The sequence below is a fragment of the Canis lupus genome, chromosome 18, assembly GCF_048164855.1.
Source record: "Canis lupus baileyi chromosome 18, mCanLup2.hap1, whole genome shotgun sequence".
NCBI lineage: Eukaryota > Metazoa > Chordata > Mammalia > Carnivora > Canidae > Canis > Canis lupus.
In genome coordinates this window covers 42,114,828-42,137,033 of record NC_132855.1, presented here as the reverse complement: position 1 = coordinate 42,137,033, position 22,206 = coordinate 42,114,828, and the positions used below count along the sequence as shown (strand labels likewise).

The window sequence follows — 22,206 nt, the reverse complement described above, 5'->3', positions numbered from 1 at the left end:
AGGAAATTACAGATTTTGGAACGCACTTGCAGATGTGCAGATACAGCTAGGTTTATTATCAATCTCATATGAACAATTTTCAGAAATACAGTATACCCTTGACATGATAGACTTTAAAACATGCCATTTGGACTGCTCACAAGCAATTCAAAGGATCAGAAATGTATGGTTTGCTGAGGCACAAATCTGAGTGATTTTCCACTGGGAGTATGAGTGAGGAAGGGTGTTTCTTATCTATGTAAATATATTAGCAGTTATTCAGGTTGGGGAAATGAAGGGCAGAGTTAAGTTCTTAGAACACAGGGGCTCAAAGGAGAGATATCCCTGCTCCCTCCAGAGTTGGTGCTTGGACCTTTGAAGTGAGAGCACGAACCAGTGGTGCTTGGATCTTCCAGGAGGAGAACATAGCAGAAGGTGTACACAGACTGGCTGGTGCTGATGCCTCTGGGACCCACACTGCATAGTGCTTGGATCCCTGATGCAAAGCAGCTGGCTGGTGTTTTGGATGGTCTTAGTGTTCCTGGTGCTGGGAGAGGGTGCTAAGAGAAGCTAGAGCTGGAGGGTCACCTACAATGGAGATACAGTTTAGGCACAGATGCTGAAAGAACCTAGAGACCTTCCAGTCGCCAGCAAGTGACTCCTACTGACAAATCTTCATTGGAATCCAGCTGGCAAGGAATCTGGGATATGTAGTTTTTAAAGTCCCAGACTCAGCATCCCAGAGCAGAATAGAGACGAGAGCCTTAGGGATACCTGGGTGGCTCAGTGGTTGAGTGTCTGCCTTTGGCCCAGGGTGTGATCCCGGAGTCCCGGGATCGAGTCCCACATTGGGCTCCCTGCATGGAGCCTGCTTCTCCTCCCTCTTCCTGTGTCTCCGCCTCTCTCTCTCTGTGTTTCTCATGAATAAATAAAATCTTAACGAAACGAGAGAGAGAGAGAGATGAGAGCCTTAGTCCTAAGAGGCAGTTAGCCAGTAACCCATACAGTAGCTCCACCATATGTGTAGAAATGTTAGCTAACTTGCGCAAAGTTGGACGTAGAGGGATTGGGTTCTTGGGTGAGCATATGGGGATGGAAGAAGACATTCTTTTTCATGGTACCAAGCTTCTAAATGAGGAAACTGTTCTGCTTTTAATTTGTTTTTCTGAAAAGAAATATCAATTAACCACATCAAAAAATGCAACATATCTCAATGGTAGCACAGATGGCTATTAATAGTATATGTGCTTTTTTGCTGAGGTTGAATAGGGAGGAAATTCTTCATGGATGCTGTGTAATATATATTATTGAAAGAATTATGGTCCACTTTATTTATGTTTCAAATTTGAAATGGCATTTTATGAATGTAGGAGTAATATGTGCTTACTGTGGAAATTCAGGAAAAAGCAACAGTATTTTAAAAAGAAAATAAAAATCCCTGAATAGTTTAGTCCATCAACCAAGGGTAACCTCTTCTAACTTTTAGTAACATCCTTTCAGTATGGTGTGCTATAAAATAAAAACAATCACCACATTTGTTCATTAAATAACTATTTAAAATAAAATGGGGAAAGTACTTAGTGGGGAAATCAGGCAGAATCGCAGGAGGGGCAGTGATGCCTCAAAATTCCTGGAGTCACTAAAAGAGCAGGTACGCCTAGCAGAGCTGCCTTTACCCTAGAGCCTGGCAACAGACGGAGGTGGCTGTACCCCATTCCCTTTGGGAGAGGCAGGCCCCAGGAGCATGGGTCAAGCAGTGTGGGGCCCCAGATCCCAGGGTGCCTGGACAGACAAAGCCAGTGATCCTTTGTTCCCCCTGGGACAGGTGGACATGGGGAGGGCACAGGAAAACAAGATCCCCCCTGCCACTGATCACCTTGCAAGCTGTGCAGATTAGTGCACCCACGCCTGCCCTCAGGAACATCTAGGCCAGTGCGGACTGGGAAACTGCAGTTAGTTACTCACAAGTTGCTCAACTCCAGAGCAGGAAATCTGCCGCCACCATTGTTTTTCCTCTTTGTTTCACTTTGTGCCTGGGAAAGGTGGGTCCTCTAGGGAACAAAGGTCTCACAGGATAAACAGCTCATACTGAGACCAGCACCTGGCAAGGGGCGGGGCATCTCCACCCAGGTACAGACACCTGAGAATCAGCACAGCAGACCCTTCCCCCGGAAGAACTACTGGAAGTTCAAGGGAAAAAGCAAGTTTACTGAACAAGCAGCACTGGAAAGCCTCAGAACTGAGAGAAAATAATATATAGAACTAAAGGGTCCTTTTATTATTTATTTATTTATTTATTTATTTTAAAAAATCTTATTGATACAGTATTTATTTGTCTTCCCTCTGTCAAACCATGTCAAACTTTCCCCAGGCTGCCTGGGGAGGTATAGGAAAAGGAACATACAGGGCAGACAAGACATGGGAGAAAGACCTATGGGAGGTAGAGACGACTCCTTCACATGGTGAAGAGGATGAGAAAGGCCACCATCAGGCAAGAGCCCCATGGCCTCTGAAAAGTCAAAGCCCAGAATGGCGTAGAAGAGCTGTTGGTTCAGAGAGGGATTCCTGGCATAACTGATGATGAGACTCCCAAACACAGTCCCAATTCCAGCCCCAGAGCCAGCCACCCCTACAGTGGCAACCCCAGCCCCAATGAACTTGGCTGCTGTGTCAACGTCCCTTGAAATGGCACTGGTTTGGAAGCTGGGGCTAGGAATAAGTGAGGTCAGGGGACATGGGGCTGCCAAGCTGCTGAGGCTCTTATCTGTCAGTGTCTCCGGTGGTTTTAGCACCACTGTAGACAGGGATCAGCTCAACAACTGAGAGGTGCTCCTGACCAAGAAGGAAGTGGAGACGAACTTTACACAGGCGTACATTTTCAGGGAATGAGGGGCTGTAGCAGGAGAGCTGCTCCCAGTGGGGAGATGACAGTAGAGGGTCTTTTATATTTCCGTTTCCCATTACGACTCGTTTTTATATCAGACTAAAAATTTTTAATAAAATTTTATTTATTTATTTGAGGGGGGAGAGAGAGAGAACGTGGGGGGGGGGGCAGAGGGAGAGGGAAAAGCAGACTCCCCACCGAACAGGGAGCACTACATGGGTCTCGATTCCAGGACCCCTGGATCATGACCCGAGCCAAAGGCAGATACTCCACGGCCTGAGGCACTCAGGGGCCCCAAGACTAAAAATTTCCAATATTTATTCTGCTTTCCCACCTTAACTACAACATTTTACATACTCTTCACGTTTAAGTTTTTTCCTTTTTGACTTTAATATTTCTACAATTACATGTCTTAGATGTGTTTTTCACTTCTGGATTCCCTTCAACATGTTCAATTTAATTTTGGTAGATATACAAAAAATTTGTTTTTTATTTTTCCTGCCTCATTTTGTTTTACAATGGTGGAAGTTAGTACCTTCTAAAACACAACCAACATACACCGAGAACCAAGTGGAATACCATGTTGGTTCATTCTGTGAGACCATGTTCTCTCTTCCTTCCCATTCTGCCTGCCTCTTTTATCTTGTTTATGTTTTTGTGGTCAGTATTGGGGCTTTCTATAAGTATTGCTGGTTTATATAAATTTGGGATTGAGCGTCTAATAACATACAGAACAAAATACACTCAGAACCAAGAGGATAACCCTCCAGGACCCCTCAGCCAGAATACATTCTCTCTCCACTACCATTTCCTCACCACCACCATCCCCCCCCCCCTTTTTTTTCTCTTTTTCTTACTTTTTTTTTCTTTTTCTTTTTTCTTCTTCCTTGTTTTTGGTTTTTGGCTTTTTATTTTTACTACTTTGTTTAAAAATTTTTCACTTTGGTGGTCCTTTTGTTTTATTTTGTTCCATTCTTTTTCTTTTATTTTCTGGCCTCTGACCTCTTCGGAATCATTTAGGGTGTATTTTACTTAGGTCATGGTTGATATTTTTGACTCAGCCCGATCATGCAGCCACTCTGCACTGGACAAAATGACTAGAAAGAAGAATTCACCACAAAAGAAAAAAAAAAAACAATATTCTCTTCCACAAAGTTACAGAATTTGGATTTAAATACGATGTCAGAAATTAAATTTAGAAGTACAATTATAAAGCTACTAGTGGCTCTGGAAAAAAGCATAAAGGACTCTAGAGACTTAGTTACTACAGAATTGAAATCTAGTCAGGCTGAAATTAAAAATAGGTTAAATGAGATGCAGTCCAAACTGATGTTCTAACTGCTAGGGTTAATGAGGTGGAAGAGAGTGTGAGTGGCATAGAAGACAAGTTGATAGTAAGGAAGGAAACTGAGGAAAAAAAGAGAAAAACAACCCATGAGGAAAGGCTCAGGGAGATAAATGATAGCTTGAGAAGGAAGAATATACATCTAATTGGGATTCCAGAAGAGCCTGAGAGAGATAGGACCACAAAGTATATTTGAACAAATCATAGCTGAGAACTTCCCAAATCTGGGGAAGGAAACAGGTATTCAGATCAAGAGATAGAGAGGACCCCCCCAAAAAAAATCAATAAAAACCTCGACATTTAATAGTGAAACTTGCAAATTTCAAAGATAAAGAGAAAATTCTTAAAGCAGCTCAAGACAAGAGATTCTTAATGTATATGGGGAGAAATATCAGATTAACAGCTGACCTCTCCACAAAGACCTGGCAGGCCAGAGAGGGATAGAATGATATATACAGGGTACTAAATGAAGAGAACATGCAGCCAAGAATACTTTATCCAGCAAGACTATCATTCAGAATAGAAGGAGAGATAAAAAGCTTCCAGTACTAACAGAAACTGAAAGAATATGTGACCACCAAACTGCTCTGCAAGAAATATTAAGGGGGAACCTGTAAAAGAGCCCAAAGAAATAATCCACAAAACAGGGACTGAATAGGTAATACGATGACACTAAATTCATCTTTCAATATTTACTCTGAACGTGAATGGGCCAAATGATCCCATCAAAAGACACAGGGTATCAGACTGGATGAAAAAGCAAGACCCATCTATATACTATCTACAAGAGACTCGTTTTAGACCTAAGGACACCTCTAGACTGAAAATGAAGGGGTGGAGAACCATTTGCCATTCAAATGGTTCTCAAAAGAAAGCTGAGGTAGCAATCCTCATATCATAAATTAAAGTTTATCCCAAAGACTGTAGTAAGAGACGAAGAGGGACACTATATCATACTTAAAAGGTCTATCCAACAAGAGGACTTAACTATCATGAATATTTATGCCCCTAATGTGGGAGCCGCCAAGTATATCAATTAATAACCGAAGAGACACTTAGATAATAATACACTAATAGTAGGAGACTTCAACCCAGAACTTTCAACAAATGTTCTTGTAAGCAGAAAATCACAAGAGAACAAGGGCCTTAAATGATACACTGAATCAAATAGATTTCACAGATATATACAGAACTTTCCATCCAAATGCAACTGAATACACATTGTTCTCAAGTGCACATGGAACTTTCTCCAAAACAGACCATATACTGGGTCACAAATCAGGTCTTAACTGATAACAAAAGACTGGAATTGTCCCCTACATATTTTCAGACCACAATGCTTTGAAACTAGAACTCAATCATGAGAAGAAATTTTGAAGGAAGTCAAACACATTGAGGTTAAAGAGCATCCTACTAAAAGATGAATGGGTCAACCAGGAAATTAGAGAAAAATTAAAAAGATTCATGGAAACTAATGAAAATAAAGATACAACTGTTCAAAATCTTTGATACAGCAAAAGCAGTCTTAAGAGGGAAGTACATCGCAATACAAGCATCCCTCAAAAAATTGGAAAAAACTCAAATACACAAGCTAACCTTGTACCTAAAGGAATTGGAGAAAGAACAGCAAGTAAAGCCTACACCAAGCAGAATAGGAGAGATAATAAAGATTCTAGCAGAACTCAATGAAATAGAGACAAGAAGAATTGTAGAACAGACCAACAAAACAAGGAGTTGGTTCTTTGAAAGAATTAGTAAGATAGATAAACCCCTAGCCATCCTTATTAAAAAGAAAAAAGACTCAAATTAATAAAATCACAAATGAAAGAGGAGAGATCACAACGAACACCAAGGAAATACAAACGATTTTAAAAACATATTATGAGCAGCTATATGCCAACAAATTAGGCAATGTAGAAGAAATGGATGCATTTCTGGAAAACCACAAATTACCAAAACTGGAACAGGAAGAAATAGAAAACCTAAACAGGCCAATAACCAGCAAGGAAATTAAAGCAGTCATCAAAAACCTCCTAAGATACAAAAGTTCAGGGCCAGATGGCTTCCCAGGGGAATTTTATCAAACGTTTAAAGATGAAATAATACCTATTCTACTAAAACTATTTCAAGGGATAAAAAAGGAGGGAACACTTCCAAACTTGTTTCATGAGGCCAACATTATCTTGATTCCAAAACCAGACAAAAACCCCACCAAAAAGGAGAATTATGGACCAATATCCCTGATGAACACAGTTGCAAAAATTCTCACCAAGATACTAGCGAATAGGATCCAACAATACTTTAAGAGGATTACTCACCATGACCAAGTGGGATTTATCGCCAGATGCAAGGGTGATTCAACACTCATAAAGCAATCAACATGATAGATCACATCAACAAGAGAAAAAACAAGAACCATATGATCTTCAATAGATGCAGAGAAAGCATTTCACAAAATACAGCATACATTCCTGATTAAATTCTTCAAAATGTAGGAAGAGAGGGAACATTCCTCAATATCTTAAAAGCCATTTATGAGAAGCCCACAGCGAATATCATTCTCAATGGGGAAACACTGAGAGCCTTTCCCCTAAGATCAAGAACACGGCAGGGATGTCACTCACCCCTGTTATTCAACATAGTACTAGAAGTCCTAGCCTCAGCAATCAAACAACAAAAAGATCAAAGGCAAGAGGCAAATTCAAATTGGCAAAGAAGAAGTCAAACTCTCCCTCTTTGCAAATGACATGATACTGTACCTAGAAAACCCAAAAGACTCCACCCCAAGAGTGCTAGAACTCATACAGCAATTCGGCAGTGTGGCAGGATACAAAATCAATGGCCAGAAGTCAGTGGCATTTCTAGACACTAACAATGAGACTGAAGAAAGAGAAATTAAGGAATCAATCCCATTTACAGTTGCACCCAAGAGCATAAGATACCTAGGAATATAAACGTACCCAAAAAAGGTAAAGGATCTATACCCTAAAAACTACAGAATGCTTCTGAAAGAAATTGAGGAAGACACAAAGATATTGAAAAATATTCCATGCTCATGGGTTGGAAGAATAAATATTGTGAAAATGTCTATGCCACCCAGGGCAATTTGCACATTCAGTGCAAACCCTATCAAAATACCATGGACTTTCTTCACAGAGTTGAAACAAATAATCTTAAGATTTGTATGGAATCAGAAAAACCCCGAGGGGGGTTGAAAAAGAAAACCAATGCCAGGGGCATCACAATGCTGGATTTCAGGCTATATTACAAAGCTGTGATCATCAAGACAATATGGTACTGGCACAAAAAGAGACACATAGATCAATGGAACAGAATAGAGAACTCAGAAATGGGCACTGAACTCTATGGTTAACTAACATTTGACAAAACAGGAAAGAATATCCACTGGAAAAAGGCAAGTCTCTTCAATAATGGTGTTGGGAAATTTGGACAGTCATGTGCAGAAGAATGAAACTAGACCATTTTCTTACAGCATACACAAAGATAAACTCAAAATGGTTGAAATATCTAAATGTGAGACAAGAATCCATCAAAATCCTAGAGGAGAACACAGGCAACACCCTTTTTGAACTTGGCCACAGTAACTTCTTACAAGATATATCTATGAAGGCAAAGGAAACAAAAGCAAAAAATGAACTATTGGGACTTAATCAGGATAAAAATCTTCTGCACAGCAAAAGAAACCATCAACAAAACTAAAAGACAGCCTACAGAATGGGAGAAGATATTTGCAAATGATGTATCAGATAAAGGGCTAGTAGCCAAGATCTATAAAGAACTTATTAGGGATCCCTGGGTGGCGTAGCGGTTTAGCGCCTGCCTTTGGCCCAGGGCGCGATCCTGGAGACCCAGGATCGAATCCCACGTCAGGCTCCTGGTGCATGGAGCCTGCTTCTCCCTCTGCCTGTGTCTCTGCCTCTCTCTCTCTCACTGTGTGCCTATCATAAGTAAATAAAAAAATTAAAAAAAAAATAAAAATCTTAAAAAAAAAAAAAAAAAGAACTTATTAAACTCAACACCCAAGAAACAAGAAAGCCCAATCATGAAATGGGCAGAAGACATGAACAGAAATTTCACCAAAGAAGGCATACACATGGCCAACAAGCAGATGAGAAAATGCTCCCCATCATTTGCCATCAGGGAAATACAATTAAAAACCACAATGAGATACCACCTCACACCAGTGAGAATGGGGAAAATTAACATGACAGGAAACAACAAATGTTGGAGAGGATGTGGAGAAAGGGGAACCCTCTTGCAGTATTGATAGGAATGCAAGCTGGTGCAGCCACTCTGGAAAACTGTGTGGAGATTCCTCAAAAAAGTTAATAATAGAGCTACCCTATGACCCAGTAATTGCACTACTGGGTATTTACCACAAAGATACAGATGTAGTGAAACACCGGGACATCTGTACCTCAATGTTCATAGCAGCAATGTCCACAATAGCCAAACTGTAGAAGGAGCCTTGATGCCCTTCGACGGGTGAATGGATAAAGAAGATGTGGTATATATATGCAATGGTCTACATTACTCAGCCATCAAAAAGGATGAATACCCACCATTTGCTTCGATATTGATGGAACTGGAGGGTATTATGCTGAGTGAAATAAGTCAATTGGAGAAGGACAATCATCATATGGTTTCACTCATATGGGGACTATTAGAAATAGTGAAAGGAATTATAAGGGAAAGGAGGAGAACTGAGTGGGAAAAATTAGAGAGGGAGACAAACCATGAGAGACTCCTAACTCTGGGAAACAAAGTGTTGCAGAAGGGTAGGTGGGTGGGTGGGGTTGGAGCAACTGGGTGATGGACACTAAGGAAGGTACTTGATGGGAAGAGCACTGGGTGTTATACTACATGTTGGTAAATTGAACTGAAATAAAAATGTAAAAAAAAATCCATTGCATAATAACATATTTTATAACCATATTTGCCAAAATAAAAGAATTTAGGGAGAAGATCAACATTTCACATTTTTGCTGATCTCCCCTGTGACTAGCTTAATGAAGACAACTGGATTCTCATATCTGCTTCTGCATTCAACCTATTGAAATTGTTTTTGATTGAAGTACATAAAGAAAATCTAGCCTCATATAGATATGTAGTAGAAAAAAGAAGCATATTTTAATAGATCTTTTGGATAATTGTGGCTATTTTTTGATTCATAATGTCTTAAAGGTTAGGTGTAACACAATCACTTTATATTTTTTGAAATTTTATCATTGCTAATGAAATTCTTCACACAGTCTAGAATTATAAAGCCAGAAGGAGCCTTATCTCAGATATGGGAATCAAGACCTAGGATGGGACAGAGCTACGATGAGAAGACTGGTATTGGGACTCCCAATCCATGACCCCTCAAACAGGCTCCCCATCACCTCGGGTTTATGCAGCATGATTTTTTGCCAAAAGAAATCTTTGTTTTTCAAGAAAATGAAAATGTTATTGGTAAATTGTATTCTTTAAAATACTAAATTTCATTTTTTTAAAAGATTTTATTTATTTATTCATGAGAGACAGAGAGATAGATAGGTAGAGAGAGAGAGAGAGAGAGAGAGGCATGGACACAGGCAGAGGGAGAAGCAGGCTTCATTCAGGGAGCCCGTTGTGGGACTCGATCCCAGGACTCCAGGATCACGCCCTGGTCCGAAGGCAGGTGCCAAACTGCTGAGCCACCCAGGGATCCTCCTAAATTTCATTTTTCATATCTGCTTCCTCCAAAGTGATTCAGCTTTCTGAAGGAAGCAAGAGAGTTGGTTGAGTATTGCAGGCTCTGGATTATGCTTTCTTGGCTTATGATATTAATTATGTTGCTTTATTTTCTTGTAGATGGTAAAATAGTGATTCAAAGAATAGGAAAAAATACAAATGTGACTCTTTGTTTTAAAGATTTATTTATTTATGATAGACAGAGAGAGAGAGAGAGAGGCAGAGACAGAGAAGCAGGCTCCATGCCCGGAGCAAGACGCGGGACTCGATTCCGAGACTCCAGGACCGCGCCCTGGGCCAAAAGCAGGCGCTAAACTGCTGAGCCACCAGGGATCCCCAAATATGACTCTTTTTTATAGGTCCTTACTAATAGAGAAGGGGATCTTTTCCAGCTTTAAAAAAAAGATTTTATTTATTTGTGAGAGACACACAGAGAGGCAAAGACATAGGCAGAGAGAAGCAGGCTCCCTGTGGGGAGTCCAATGTGGGACTCAATCTTACGACCCCGGGATCACGACCTGAGCCAAAGGCAGACACTCAAACACTGAACCAGCCAGGTGCCCCTTTCTAGATTTTTTTTTTAAGTTGTATTTATTTAAGTAATCTCTACACCCAGTGGGTGGCTGAACTCATGACCCTGAAATCAAGAGGTGCTCACTCCACCAGCTGAGCCAGGCAGGTGCTCCTTCAGATTTTTAGAGGGCTAGATTATTCAGCAACTTTGTTAATATTTAGGATTCAGTAAAACTCAATTTGGGTTTGGTCTCATACTCATATTTGTAATTTTTGATGTTGCATCACTTTCAGGGTTAATGTGATATGTGTGGTTCATGAGCACTCAAAAATCCACACACATTATAAATTATGACAGAATTTCAAGCATGAAAGGTATTTCTATTAATAAAGATAAGGATTTTGCCTTCAGTAAATAAAGTATGACATGGGCTTATCTCCCCCCAGAATCTGTTCAGAAATTTCAGAATTTGAACACTGTTCATTCTCTCTTTTGCTTCACATTCCTTTTGGGAAAATTCTTTGAACTATAATCTAAAGAAAGTGAGAAGTGAGGTAGTTGTCTCTTAAGACTGGTGATATTTTCTTCCATTTAATTGATTTTCAAAAATCTTAATTGGAAATAAGAATAACTGCTCTCTCCTAGTCAAAATATCTCTTGCCACCTGCTGGTTGTGTGTCATTGAGCAAGGTAGCTGGCTGAGCCTTAATTTTGTGATCTGTAAAATGGGAAAAATGTCTTCCCTGATAGGGTATTTCAGGGGATAAAATGAAATAACGTATGTATAGCACTTAGCATAGCATGTGGTCAAATCAAAATCTCATTTGTCATTATTGATGAAACTCTCCTGATTTTCCAGATGACACCGTGTTCTTCCTTTACTGTGTAGAGCACACTAGCAGATGCCCATGGTGTGCTGAATGCTCTTGGCTAGAAGATATTCAAGAAGCTGTGGTCAAGGACCATAGCCCCTTTCCCCAAGTAATTTGGAAACACATCTAAATTTAAGAAGCACTATGATAAGGACACCTGCTCAACAAATGTTTGCTCCCAAATCCTGTGATACCAGTTTTTCTTGCTTTTGTAGTTACATAATTTAATCAAGCATCACATAAAGCTACATAAGCATATGAAAAGAGAGTGCTTTAAGAAAACTAAGTTAAGTGCTTGGGAACCACAATAATGATGAATGAATCATAAAAAATACTGTTGATATAAGTAGGGGTGAGACAACTCTGAAGATTGAAAAATGGTACAAAAAAAATCAGAGCTTTGAGTTTTTCTCTTGCATGTTTTAGCTTCTAACTTCACTTTAAAGAAATGGAGTAATTTAGTCACTTAATCATTGGGACCACTCTGAGAGGAGTGTGTGCTCAGCTCAAAAGGTAAGAGGGATCTGGAATTAACAGCTGGCAGCTGCCAACTAACCACACATCTGGGCAACCAGTCCTTTCCTAAACGAAGAATCGGACAACACTCGGCAATGTCTGCCACAAATCCAATCTGTTTCTGTTTTTGCTTTTAAATTTGTAAACTGATGGACACATGCGTGGTATAAATAATAAGACTGTGAGACCAATATCTTATATACTTTGTTGGGCAAAGACTCCCACAAATGTGCAGACTCTGAACAGCCTGAGTCCAAAAATAATTATGCATTTTAATGATGGTATTTGAAGCTTGACAGTCATGCTCTCTGCATGCCAGTCACTATAAATATAGTCATCAACAGCCATCCCCAGAGCTACGAATTAAATCTTAACTGATTTTCAAATTATTGTGAATTTACCAATCAAAATTTTTCACACAAAGGGGCTCACTCGGGATGCATGAGACATATCTAAACCACCAAGGAAGTATCTGAACCGAGTCAACAATTTGTCTTCCAGTATCTCTACTAAGTTTGAAGACTAGGAATAGCCAGTGGAGAAGGATGTTATGTGATGCAAACGACAGATCTGATAAAGGGTTAGTATGCAAAATCTATAAAGAACTTATCAAACTTAACATCCAAAAATCAAATAATCCAATTAAGAAATGGGCAGAAGATATGAATAGACAGTTTCCCAAAGAAGGCATCCAGATGGCTAACAGATGCATGTAAAGATGCTTAACAATACTCATCGTCAGGGAAATACAAAACAAAACCCCAACGAGATACCAACTCACACCTGTCAGAATGGCTAAAATTAGCGACACAAGAAACAACAGGTGTTGAGAAGGATGCAGAGAAAAGGGAACCCTCTTGTACTGTGGGTGGGAATGCAAACTGGTACAGCTGTTCTGGAAAACAGATTGAAGTTTCCTCATTTTAAAAATAGAACTACTCTATGATCCAGCAATTGCACTATTGGGTATTTACCCAAAGAATACAAAAATATAGATTTGAAAGGGTACATGCACCCCAATGTTTATAGCAGCCTTATCAACAATAGCCAAACTATGGAGAGATCCCAAATGTCCATCAACTGATGAATGGGTAAAGAAGATTTTATATATATATATATATATATAAATACACACACACAAAATGGAATATTACTTAGCCATCAGAAAGAATGAAATCTTGCCATTTGCAACAATGTGGATGGAGCTAGCAAAATATGATATACAAATACTATGATCACACTCATATGTGGAATTTAAGAAAGAAAACAGATGAACACATGGGAAGGGGGAAAAGAAAAAAAGGAGAGAGAAATAAGCCATAAGTGACTCTTGATAGAGGGTTGATGGAGGGAAGTCAGTGGGGATGGGCTAGTTGGGTGATAGGATTATGGCACTTTTTGGGATGAGCACTGGGTGGTGTATGTAAGTAATGAGCCACTGAATTCTACTCCTGAAACCAATATTGCTCTGTATGTTAACTAACTAGAATTTAAATTAAAAAAACAAAAACAAACAAGAAAAGAAGGATATTATGTGAAACATCTATCAAATCTCAAGCTTTCTCACATGAAGGCAAGCTGATGTGGTAAAAATAGTGAATAGTGACGCGAAGTGAGAAGACCTGTGTTTGAGAATGGCCTCTATTATTTAGTTCCTGACTTAGTGTCATTAGGAAAATGATTAGTTTTTACAAATTGGCTTTGCACAGGAAAAACCACCACCAAATCAGTCTGGCTAGAGATTCCAGCGGCCTGTCAAACCTTTTTTGTTGATGTGTCTTTTCTGGATTTGTGTGTATAAATTCTCAATTAGAGGGATTTCCAACCGCCCCACCCTCCGACCCCCCCCCCCCCCCGCCCCGTCCCGAGTTTGTGATCTCTTCCTCCCTCTGGTGTCTGTCTGAAGTACTGCAGGTGCTCTGGAGCTGCTGTAAACCTCCCAGCTTTCTATTGTTTTCAGCAGCCCCCCCAGGCTCCCGGAGTATTCTGGTCCCATCAGTGTCCCTAGCGTGTGAGACAGAGACAAATCTCTTGGGTATTCCCTGGCCCCAAAAGCTGGAACATTAGAGGTATGCTCCAACTTTTTCCTTTCCCAGGGAGAAGCCTCTAGCTAAGTTGTTTAATGGCCTTCCCAGAATAATTCTGTCTTTGGTTAATTTTCAGAGTTCTGAAAATATTGATTTTGACAGCTTTTGCCAGTGTTCTCATTGCTTTGATGGAGGAGCAGATTTTTGGAAGTCCTTATTCTGCCATTTGGGATGTGCCTTTTGTCTCTTTTGCCTTGATTCTTTTTTTTTTTTTAATTTTTTTTAAATTTATTTATTTATGATAGTCACAGAGAGAGAGAGAGAGAGGCAGAGACATAGGCAGAGGAAGAAGCAGGCTCCATGCACTGGGAGCCCGACGTGGGATTCGATCCTGGGTCTCCAGGATCGCGCCCTGGGCCAAAGGCAGGCGCCAAACTGCTGCGCCACCCAGGGATCCCTTTTGCCTTGATTCTTAAAAGATCTTTGAATTCAAGCATAGTCTAGATAGATATTAATTTTATTTTATCTTACTGATTCTTTCAGTCTACTATCTTCCACTATTAATGTTGAGAACTAACTCTAGTGTGCTCATAGGAAGTTAGTCTGTTTATTGTCATTGGTTGCTTTTTAAGAGTTCTTATTTTTGGATTTTTGTGACTTTAGTCTATGACTGAATTTCTTTTCTTTACTCTTCTTGGCTTTGTTGCACTCCTTATGTCTGTGGGTTGATGTGTCTCAAGTTTATGGAAAATTCTAAGCCATTATCTCTTCAAATATTACTTGGAATTCATTCTTTTTCTTCATCATATTTGGAGCTCTGATTAAACAGATGTTAGACCTTCTCACATTTATTAGCTTCTCTTCTGTCTGTTTCTTCTCTCAATCTGTGTGAACTCCAGATATTTTCATCTCACTCTTCTGTTAGTCCGTGAATACTCTATATCTTTGCCTTATCATCCACTAAACTCATCTACTGTCTCTCAAATATTATTATAATTTTCATTATGCAAATTATTTTGATTCTTTTATATACTATTTATATTTTTTATAATTTTTTTTTATTCTCTGTAGCTATTTCCATTCTTTTTCACATGTTTAACATAGTCAGCAAAATTATTTCATAGTCTGTACAAGGCAATTTCAATATCTGGTGCCTGCAAGTCTATTTTTTTTTCCTGTTCTCACAAAACCTACTTCCTATGTGCCTAGTCATTTTTGACTGTGTATTGCACAGTATTTTTGATTTTTTTTTTTTTTTACTTTTGGCAAAACTTACATTAAAAAAAATAGAATATTGAGTTCACCAGAACATTTGAGTTTGCTTTTGCTAAAGCAAAGGTGGGGAGCACAAGTGTTTCTGAAGAACTTAAACTAAATTCAAGAGTTGAAATTCCTTAGTTTATCCTGAAGAGTAAGATGGGATGTAATTCCATAAATTATTTCACTTTACTTCACCCTCATCCTGAATCCTGACAGTATGGCCTCTTAGGGATGATAGCTTATTATGGTTAGTTGTCTTGCTTCCTTGTCTGTCAAAATCAAGGTTCACATCAGCAAATGCCCTCAGTGTGTGAGTGGCTTCTGAGAGCACTTATCTTTCTGGCTTATTATTTCCCATTCATTTTTGATTTTGTGCCTTGGCTCTTTTCTTGTTTTCATTTCTATGTTTTTAACAAGGTGATTTTAATATTTTATCAGAGTTTTAAATTATTTTCTGGAAGAATTAATCTGAACTACCTAACAAACCACTAATAGAAATAAGAATTCCAGGGGCACCTGGGTGGCTCAGTTCATTAAGCATCTGCCTTTGGCTCAGGTCATGATCTCAAAGTCTAGGGATTGAGCCCCATATCAGGCTCCTTACTCAGTGGAGAGTCTGCTTCTCCCTCTGCCCTCCTCCCCCCACTCATGCTCTCTATTTCTCTCTCAAATAAATAGAATTTTAAAAAAAGAAACAGGTATTCCAGTTGAATATATTTCTTCATAATGTGCTGTATCTCAGAGAGCTTTATGGATACCATGTTGATTTCTTTAGATGCTCTTTCCTTCCTCACTAGGTCCATTATTGGTTTTATAGGCATATCAATTATTTTTCCATATATTCTTGATATACTGTTCTGGTCTTTCATTTCTTTGATAGTTGAGTTGAAAATATATGTATATAATAAATATATATGTTTGGCATCATTTTGCACACACACACAAAATCACGTTTCTATTGTCGACTCTCCATCTTTCTGTAACATCCATGTGACAGTACTTCTCTATTTGTATTAACATTTCTGATTTACTTTGTTACTGCCATACCTCACATTGTCATATAGTTTTTGTAGGATATAAGAATTATTTCTGACTTTCCTCCTAGATACTTTTTTATAAAACATATCCTATTCTTCTTCAGTTTACTTTATTTGGCATGCTGGGGTCTTCCAGAGAAGGTTGTGGAGCTATATCTGGGGATTATTACTCCTTTTGTTTTCATTTTTCAGTTCAAATTTTTTTTTTTATTTTACCAGTAGGTTTTTTGCCCAGTAGAATCCCCTCAGCCTTTAGGTAGAGCAGGCAGGTCCTTAGCAGAGACTCAATGTGCTGTTGTAATAAGATTCAGAAAACCAAATTCATTTTTCACTCATATCCTCTCATTTTATCTTCTTTCCCTGACAAAGCTACTACCATCATTTGGAAGAAGAAATGAAAACCATCTGTGCTTCCATGACCCTCAGCTTCTTACCTAAACCCTCTGACAGGGATCATTTTTTATGACATTACTGTTCATTCCTATAGGAGTAAGAAGAGTATGTCTGGTGCATTTAATGAGCCTTGGCAAGCTTTTGTTCAGGGCTTAGACATATGTTCTAAGAAGCCAATTATCTTAGGGCACATTGTGATATTTGGACAGGAATCCAGTGAAACTATTTCAAGGAAAAGAGCAATTAATTGTAAGAATACATGGCAATATTATAGAATCCAATTGTTGGAAATTCAGCCAGGTCTCTTGAGAGATAGAAAGCAATCAGGCAGCTATTTTTTCCATTTCTTTCTTCCTCTCTCTCTCCCTTTTCCCCTCCCAGCCTCCTTCTCTCTCATCATGGTTCCTTGTCTCTATTCTCTCAATGTGTTTGTTTTGTTCTCCTGTTTCTCTTTTTTATTTATCAGTGTATATCTGGCTAAAAATGTCTGCCAACTCAGAATCTTTGTGGGCTTTTATCTCCAAGGACTTACTTCCTTACTTGTAATTTATCTCCAAAGTCCATCCCCATATAATTAATAATGTTCATGTCTCTTAGGATTCTTGAGACAGAGAGAATTTGGTTAGTTCAGATCAGGCTAGGTATCTACTTATGGTCCAATGTGCTCTGGCAAAGACAGTGAGATCATGTGGTCTAAATATAGCTGCCAAAACATAGGTGGGAGATAGACTCTTTTACATGGTGGTGTGAGTGGAAAGGTGATGATTGGCTAATTAGTTCATTAACATACTCACTGTTCTAGAATGGAGAATTATCCACTTTTTAAATGCATGAAGTATCTTCTATGATTCAGTTATTTCAACATATTTCAAGTACAGGGGTAGACAGGCTGTTTCTTGTTATTGAGTTTTATATTGGTAGGGTTTTTGGTTGTCATTGCTGATTGCAATGCATTGTTTTAATTTCACCCTCGTTGACCACACAGTTGTCTTTTTTTTTTTTTTTTTTTGTCTTTTGGTTTATGCCGTTTAAGAAACCTTTCCCCGCCCTCAAGCTATTTGTTTACATATTCTTTTCATACAGGCATATACTTTCTTTTATAATTAGATATTTAATATCCCCCAACTCTGCTTCTTTATGTAGGATTAATAAGAGATTCAGCTTCTTTTTTCCATGTTGTGAGCCAGTTTTTCCAACACCCTCTATTAAACAAATTATTGTTTTTCCATGATTTGTAGTACTATCTTTGTTATATATTCTGGAAAATCTTGTATTTTTGGAAAATATTTTATGGTAGAAATTAACAATTCCTCAACAAATTTGATATAACTTATCTATAAAACCATCTAAGACTGTGGTTTTTGACTAGTTTATTCAAGTATTGTATTTTTGGTCCATTTATATGTATTTTTCTGGAAATGTAGTTGTTTCATATAAGTTTTTCAAATTTATAAGTGTATGGTTGTATGTTGAACATACATATATAGACATTATAATGGTCTTATTGTTTTTATAATCTCTGTGGCTTCCTAATTATTCATCATTTTATTATGTTTTTTAAACTAAGCATTGTCTCTCTTTTTTCCTTGATCAGTCTCATTAGAAGCCTTTTTAAATAATTTTTTTCAAAGAACCAAATATTTGGTTTTGTTGTTCTTCTCTTTTTTTGTTTTTTATTTTATTGATGTCTGCTCTGCTTCTGCAATACATGTTTGATGAGTTAGTTAGAATATTCAATTCTTCCATAGAGGACAAAGAAAGTAAATGATAGGTATGAATAATGAGTAGATTAGTAACCTGTGAGATATACTATATACTATATACAGAGAGTAATACTGTGAGATATTTGATGTAGAATAATTTGAATAGAGCATATATGTGTTTAACATAGACTATAAGATATGGAGGAACCACAAGATACCAAAGATTTATGACATACTGAAGATACCAAGGCATGTAAACCCCAGTATTAATGATACACTATATATGCATGGGGCTTCTAAGACATTCAGTAGTCATGAGATTAAATATACCACCCATGGTGACATCTCTTCTAGTTCCTGTGTCCTCTGCCCAAGAAATGCAAATAAAACCCATAGCTGTTAATTATGGTAATTGGCAAGCTACAGTTATAGCCATGAGTATTTAGTCCTGCATCTCCCTGGTAGAGCAAATACAATATGTTGGCTCTAGGCATCTTCCATCTTTTGTGCCCCTTTGCTCAAATCTCAACTCTGGTCCTCATATCTATCCCTTCAGCAGAAAATATATTGGCCTAGAGAATAAATGTGAACACTGTCTAAGGATTCAGGTAGTATGGTTAGTCTATCCTGTTGTAATATATCCCGAGATTATCTTCTTCAAGCTTCCCACTGAGTGTTTTCAGTTGGTTAAATAAACCGCATGATTTGAGCATCTTAATTTGGTCTATAAGCCTTTGCAGGCCCAAGACTTCTGAGATAGCTTGCCCAAGTGTATACTTGGAGAATACCATCACCTCTGGGGAATTTCTCACATAACATTTTCTTTCTTATGTTTTTCTGCTTTCATTCTGTTACTCACTTTCTTATTTCTTCTTGGATAAACATATCTAAAGTTTAAGTGTCCTCCCACTACCCAGTGGGGACCACAGCACTGATTTGGATTATGGCTGCACATAGGCCAGAAAAGTACATGGGACCTTAAACTCACCGTCCTTACTTGTATCAAATGATGACCAGCATACTGATCTTCCATCTCTTTGCTTATGGCAGGAGATGGCTTAAATAAATTACTTAGATTAGAAAAAAAAAATAAAGCTTAAGTGTCCTTCAAGAAACTGCTTTAGTATGTCCTGTAAATTTAGAAATGTAGTGCTAAATTAATAGTTAATAACTAATATGCCATAATATAAGACAGTTTCCATTCTATACTTTTTAAAATATTCTTTTAAAAGTAAGGGTTATATTAAAATATTTATTATTTCCAACATCAGACTGCTGAACCAACAAAAGTTTTTTTTTTTTTTTTTTTTTTTTTTTTTTTTTCCAACAAAAGTTTTTTAAAGATTTTATTTATTTATTTGGCAGAGAGAGCACAAGCAGGAGGAGTGGAGGCAGAGGGAGAAGGAGAAGTAGGCTCTCCACTGAGCAGGGAGCCTGATGTGGGGGATGCTTTCCTAGGACTCTGGGATGATGACCTGAGCCAAAGGCAGACACTACTAACTGAGTCACCCAGTCACCCCATGAGCCAACAATTTTGTTAATAATTTCTAATGTTACTGCTTTATTAATACCATTCAGAAGGTCAGAGATCTTTTGAATGGTATTAATCATTTGGAATTAATAGAGATTTTCTTTATGATCATAGAGATGGCTGTTTTTATAAACATTCTGTGTATACTCGAAAAGAATGCATATTTCCTTTTTGTTGAGCATAGCTAATATATTTTTAGTAGCTTGAGTTTGGTAATTATATTTTCCAGATATTTTTATAACACTTCTAACATTTTATTTGCTTCATCTATCAGATTCAGAGGCAAGTATGTTAAAATCATCAACTACAATTGGGGCACCTGGATGGCTCAGTCAGTTAAGCATTGGACTCTTGATTTCAGTTTGGGTAATGATCTCAGGATCACGATCTCAGGGTCATGAGATTGAGCCCCGTGGCAAGCCCCATGCTCAGTGAGGAGTCTACTTGAGATTCTTTCTCTCTCTCTCCCTGTGTCCTGCCCCCTGCCCTCTAAAATAAATAAATAAATCTTTTTAGAAAATCATCAACTACAATTGATAAGTTACATATTTCTTCCTGAAGTTCTTTCAGTATTGATGTGTTTTGAGGCTGTATTTTAGGGTGCATATGAGTTTATGATACTTATAATCTTCTGGTTCAATTATTTCTTTTACTAATACGTAATTTCCTTTCTGTTCTTTATGGCTTTTCTGGTTTTTTTTTTTTTTGTCTTAAATTCTATTTAGTCAGAAATTAAAGACAACCCCACCTTTCTTTGGCTTCATATTTCCCTAGCAAACTCTTCCCATCCATTTTCAACCTTTAGTTTTCTTTTTGTCTTATGTGTATTTCTTGTTGCTTGTACACTGTGGGGCTTTATTTTTTTTTAATCTGAGATTCTTTGTTTTAATTGGTGACCACAACCACTGTATTATAGTTAATATTATATTAAGACTATTTCACACATGTTAAGACCCATATTCATGTTTATCCATATTGCTTTCTTAATTATCCCAATCTCTATCCCTCCTTTATCCCCCAACCAAAACAACCAAAAAAAAAAAAAAAAAACCAAAAAAAAACAAAACAAAAACAAAAACCAAAAACCAAAAAACAAACAGAAAAGCTTTAGCCTGCTTGCTTGTCCTGTTGATCTTGTCCCCAATCTTGTCAATCTTAACAAGAATTTTAGTTTGGGGCATTTATTTGTTAACACAAATTTTATTCAAGGTCTCTTTCCTTAATTAATTAAAAAATATATATTTCTTCAAACATTTCCCCTTCCCGGGGATCCCTGGGTGGTTCAGCGGTTTGGTGCCTGCCTTTGGGCCAGGGCGCGATCCTGGAGTCCCAGGATCGAGTCCCACGTCGGGCTCCCGGCATGGAGCCTGCTTCTCCCTCCTCCTGTGTCTCTGCCTCTCTCTCAATCTCTGTGTCTATCATGAATAAATAAATAAATAAATCTTAAAAAAAACAACAACATTTTCCCCTTCCCCATTTATATGTTTTTGGTATCCTTCCGGGACCCCTGTTGTCTACACATTGGCACTTCCACCTCTCTTTTCTGTTTTCTGTGTTTTATCTTTTCTGTTTTCTATCTCTTCATTCTTTCTTGCTTCCTCTGGGGGAGGGAGAGTCCTAATCAGATCTTCTTACTTACTAATTCCTTTAAAAGCTGCATCCATCTTACTAATTAACTGTTATTCATTGCAATTATTTCATGTAGAGTTATTTTTTTCAGCTATCATATTTTTTCATAAGCAGTATTCCCCCGGATTCTTTTGTATTGTTTCTTGTTCCTTTCTGTATTGCTAATAATCTTTATGTATGCCCTTCAATATATGTTTTCTAATTCATTTGGAATTTTTCATCAGCATTTCCTAATCACTCTGGCTTATTATATACTTTGTTTAATTTGTTGGCTCTTCTTTGGAATGGTGTATTTCTGAGATGTCTAGTTGTCTTGATCTATGAGCTCCTGTCTTTGGAGTAATTGGTCTCTAATTACTTGGGGAGTGGCCAAAGCCATGGCTTTGTGGATGCTGGTGGATTTAAGGACAATGGAGGGAGTGAGTCCCAGGGTAAAGACCAAGTTACCCTGCTGTATCCTGAATGCTTTCCTGTGCTGCTACTCCAGCAGGAGAACTTATACCTGGCCACTGGTATGTAGCATGGGGACAAGACACTCCCCACTCCACCCCACCCCACCCCAGTTATAAGACCCTAGTCTTGTGGTGTTGGAGAAGAAACGAGGGGCAAGAATAACTGCCCAGGGTGGCTGCTTAGTGTTTTTATGAATTCCTTACTCCTTTAGGGCTTTTGTGCCTCCCTGAGAATATTCTGTGGACACTGGGACCAGCAGTGAGGCCTGTTGCTGCAGGTAAGTTCCCAGAGCCCTGAGAAGGTAAAGAGCAGAACACAATGAAGCTC

General features: G+C 38.3%; 1 pseudogene; it reads right to left on the bottom strand.

The window, feature by feature from the left end:
- Window positions 1-2,434: 2,434 nt before the first annotated feature.
- LOC140609540 (ATP synthase F(0) complex subunit C2, mitochondrial pseudogene) lies at window positions 2,435-2,855 on the bottom strand (annotated as a pseudogene).
- Window positions 2,856-22,206: the final 19,351 nt, after the last annotated feature.